The sequence below is a fragment of the Fukomys damarensis genome, unplaced genomic scaffold (assembly GCF_012274545.1).
Source record: "Fukomys damarensis isolate Sample0158 unplaced genomic scaffold, DMR_v1.0_HiC HiC_scaffold_24, whole genome shotgun sequence".
Taxonomy (NCBI): domain Eukaryota; kingdom Metazoa; phylum Chordata; class Mammalia; order Rodentia; family Bathyergidae; genus Fukomys; species Fukomys damarensis.
This window is the reverse complement of record NW_022900936.1, coordinates 39773029-39777404: the sequence shown is the minus strand read 5'-3', so window position 1 is coordinate 39777404 and position 4376 is coordinate 39773029. Positions and strand designations below refer to the sequence as shown.

Below are 4376 nucleotides of genomic sequence, written 5' to 3'. Positions count from 1 at the left end.
CAAGCTGGAGTCCTTTACTTGTCTGTTTGCTCTTTCCATTTGCTTTCCAATTAAAGCTTTTTCTATAAACTAATAGTTTCATTTTAATTTCATATATCACTAAAGCAAGGACCTGCCCTACCCAGTAACAATATCACTATTCTTTAAAGAATAAGGAAAGAGTCCCAGAAAGATTATGCAGTCTGACAAGATCACTGATTTTTCTCAACCACTATAAAACCAAAAGTAACACTTCTGGCTGCAGAAAATCTGCTTTTACTAGAAACTAAATTTTCATGCAGATTTCTCTCCTTGGCATAAAAATATCTTTACACCACAGTCAAATGAAAACAAATTTCTAGTTCTAAATTGGCAAGCTTCTCTCTGTGTCATGTTTCGGTACTTTAGGGGATGAAGAAGCTGTAGGAAGTGACAATTTTTATCCTTTGAACTGCGTTTGTTAATCCAAAACTATTTCAGTGCTCATTACCTATTCAATGACTCACTGGCCTACCAGTCTACTGTAGAAATAAAAGCTGTATTTACTTTTCTTTCTTTAATCTCCCTGTTCTTAATTGCCATATTGACAAAGAAGAAACAGCTGTTTACTTTCCAAATTCTCTGGAGCACCAGCTAAATAAATCCTTTAAACATAGTTTCTTCGGCTCCAGAAGCAAGTATCATGCAAAGTAGTAAGAGACAACAAACACAAGATACCTAAACACTAACCTTGACTGGGAGAACTCTGAAGGCCTTTGCTTTTTAGTTTGGAAACAGCAGGCGTGGGGGTGGCAGGAGACAGTATAACCAAGGCTGTAATAAGGAGCTGTCCAATTAGACTACTACTTGATGCCGTGTTGATCTGTAAGAAAAAGCCTGGTAAATACTGTTGATCTTTTCCCCTTAGGCCATTTTCACTTTTCTTGATAATAACATACCAATTTCATTCTTAACAGCAATTTTTCTCACCTAGGTGATGATCATGGTCTGCCTGTGCTGATCTTGCTTGATATGATTCCTCTTGACCAGATGTTTTCATTTTTATCATCCCTTGTAGCTACAGGTGGTTTTCTGCAAAAACTATGAAAGAAATAACATGTTAGAGTAGCACTGCCTGGCACTATCCATTCTTCTCCCCACCCCACCCCCCGTGTGTAATACTTGCTATGATGCTGTGACCTGATGGAGGGGAAGAGAAAGACATTCCAGAAGAAGTAAGAACTAAATGTCAAGTAGAAGCTGGGCGTGGTGGTGCACACCTGTAATCCCAGCACTCAGGAGACACAGGAAGGAGGATCTCTGTGAGTACAAGACCAGCCTGGGCTACATAGTGAGTTCCAGGTCAGTCTCAACTACATAGTGAGACCCTGTCTCAAAAAATAAAAATAAATGTCAAGTAGACATGACCAGGGTAAAGAGAGTAGGGACAAGCATCAGGAAGAAAAAGTATGTATTAAAGGCCCAGAGCTATGAAACAGCAAGGAAGTTGGAAGAACTGCAGCATACAAACAACACGACCAAATTATAAAGCATGAGGCTATGAGTGACAAGTATTAACCTGGAGATACTATGCTCAGATCATGTTTTCCTGTTTGTTTTCTGATATTTAGTTGCAATTCACTACTTACTATTTAATTATTAAAGGGCACTTTTTCAAATGGCCTACATATTAAGATTTTCTTATAAATTTTTTTCAGTGCTATTGCTGACACTTTGAAATTATTTTCCCATTAATTATTTAAAAATAACAAAATGTCATAATTGAAAGTGAATTGAAGACTAATATAAACAGTAGCAAGTTGTATATTCCATTATTTAGAACAGGATATATAATTGATAAAGGACAAGTAAAGTACTTATTTAATAAGTTTTGATAGAGATGAAGAGAATTTAAATTTTGCTTCTAGTTATAAAACAAAAACAGTGGGTTTTGTGTGTTTGTTTGTTTGTGTTTCTTTGCGGGGGGGGGGAGTAGAATGTAAGAGCTCACAAAGTCACAATCTACCTTCAGTAGTCTCCATGGGGTTGACTTCATGAACCGGGCCATTAGCAAAGATGGAGGGGAGCAATTAAGAGGCAGACGATGAGACACTTTCCTTAGAAATAATTAAGAAAACATATAGATTATCATTAAGAAAAAAAATTTAAGAAATAGAACTTCTTGGTCTCTCCTGTGGCTTAAGAAGCAAAGAAAAAAAATCTGGGTAACGCTGCGTGAAAAAGAAAAGACAGAAGCTATAGAGTATAATCTATTTCTTTTGGAGATAAATTAAGTCACAAATAGATGGGTGCTAAATTTTTATTGTAACTGGCAAGGCAAATTGGAATTTTAAAGTTTGATTTTGTTTGCCTTAGAAGGAAGTGGCCTCTCCAGATCTCTTCAGGCCTGGGGCATAAACTGTCACTCTGCACTTCTCAGCCCAGATGAATGGACAGAATATGCGCATTCCAGTATGAAGAGATTAAAGTCCACTTTCATTTCCTTAGTCAAGGAAAAAGCAGTCTGGACCCAGGAAGAGATAAAACAAACCTAGCCTTGTCCATGGTCTCATACAATCCTCCTTCCCACAATGTTCCTTTCTATGAAGGGCCCTGACACACCTACATCAGGGAGATGGTGATTTGGATAATGAGGCCTCTGCATCTTTTCAAACTGGCTCTGAAAAATTCTCTTTTTCCTTTTTACCAAAATAAATGGCCTTCTTTGATTTGGTCAGCAGGAGCAAATGAACCTGTTCTTATGGATCTAAGTGGCTGGTTACATGACTGAAACCTGAAAGATAAAAGTAATATTATAAGAGCCCCCTTTCTGTAAGTAAACCAGGTAATTCTGAGGTAGAATTATTGAGATACTAGAAAGGAACAATAAAAATCATAACTAAAAAACAATTGTACCTTTAAGAAGATTGTAGCTCCAGGACACAAAGTTACTCAAGATAAATACATGTTAGTATGTATCCCTATGACTATTTATATTATTTCTTATTTTCTAAGCCCTTCACATCAAAAAATCCTTTTAAGTCCATAAATTAGAAGTAAAGGACAGAAATCTGGTTTGAATATAGAAACATCTATCTTTTAAAAAATAGTAGGAGCCAAGTGTGGTGCCACACTCCTGTAATCACAGCACTCAAGCACTCAAGAGGCTGAGACAGGAGGATCCTGGGAGTTCAAGGCCAGCTTGGTCTACATAGTGAATTAAAAGCCAGCCTGAACTGCATAACAAGACAAAGAAGAGAGAGAGAGAGAGAGAGAGAGAGAGAGAGAGAGAGAGGGAGAGAGAGAAAAGAAAGAAAGAAAGAGAGAGAGAAAGAAAGAAAAAAGAATGAAAGAAAGAAAGAAAGAAAGAAAGAAAGAAAGAAAGAAAGAAAGAAAGAAAGAAAGAAAGAAAGAAAGAAAGAAAGAAAAAAAGAGGTTTGTGCACTCACCTATTAAATGGGCCATTATTTTTCTACGAGTGTGATGCAAGAGACTGGGCATGAGCAGCTGGCTGGGTAAGTGGGTGTAACCTGTCAATCACAAAAAAATAGAACACATGTGCAGAAAAACAGTTCCAGGCCCTGAACCTGGGTGCAATCAGAAAGTGCTATCTTCAATTCTTATGAGAACTCAAACAGTGTTTTGATAGGAAAGCTTATATCTAATGTCAGTTTGAGGAGCCCAGGATACAAAAGATGGCTTCCTTTGAGCTGGGGGCCACAGAAGCTCTTCTCTTGGCCTGCTCCATGCTTGAAGCATGTACTTTTTGTCCTGCTTTTAGTTGGCCCACACTCATCTAAACGCATAGTTCTTTTTCTGTCAGTACTGTTAATAAATGTAAAATTTCACTACTTTTTGTAATTGTCTTAACCAATTCTTTGTTCAGGATGATAAAAACCTGGAAAGAATTTCTAGAAGGACCCTATAGCACACCAGAATTTCAATAGCAGTTGGACTAATTCTTTTCCTGTAAACCAAGACTGTCTTAGTTACTTTTCTCTCATTGCCAAGACAAGACATCTGACACTTAAAGGAGGAAAAGGTTTATGGGGCTTATAGTTTGCAAAGGTTTCAGTTCATAGTTGGTTGCTTCCAAGACAGGGTGGCATGGCAGAGGGGCATCACAGAGGAGAAATAGTTCACGGCAGGCAGAAGGCAGCAAAGAAGTGAAGTACAGAAGTAGCAAGTAAGTGTTCCTTATATCTCCTCCAGGTTATCCACCCTTAGGGTGGGGAGCATTCACACCCAGGGTGAGGCAGCCTTATCCTAACATTGTGCCATGAAGCAATCCCAGCATCACATCCTCCATCCCAGCATCACACACCCTAAATCCAGCTGTCTCCAAATGTCCCACCTATAACCCCATAAGGCTTTGGGGGACACCTAGATACAAGCCATGAAAAAAAAAAAAAAAAAAA

The 4376-nt window shown here is 38.1% G+C and overlaps 1 long non-coding RNA gene across 1 annotated transcript in view; it reads right to left on the bottom strand.

Moving 5' to 3' along the window:
- Window positions 1-714: 714 nt before the first annotated feature.
- LOC104847464 overlaps window positions 715-4376 on the bottom strand; it is a 4232-nt gene continuing 570 nt past the window's right edge. Inside the window, exons 2-5 of the long non-coding RNA XR_776164.2 lie at window positions 3408-3488; window positions 1985-2075; window positions 949-1059; window positions 715-841 (exon numbers count right to left, since the gene is read on the bottom strand). This is a non-coding gene — a long non-coding RNA (uncharacterized LOC104847464). The remainder of the gene's footprint in view (window positions 842-948; window positions 1060-1984; window positions 2076-3407; window positions 3489-4376) is intronic.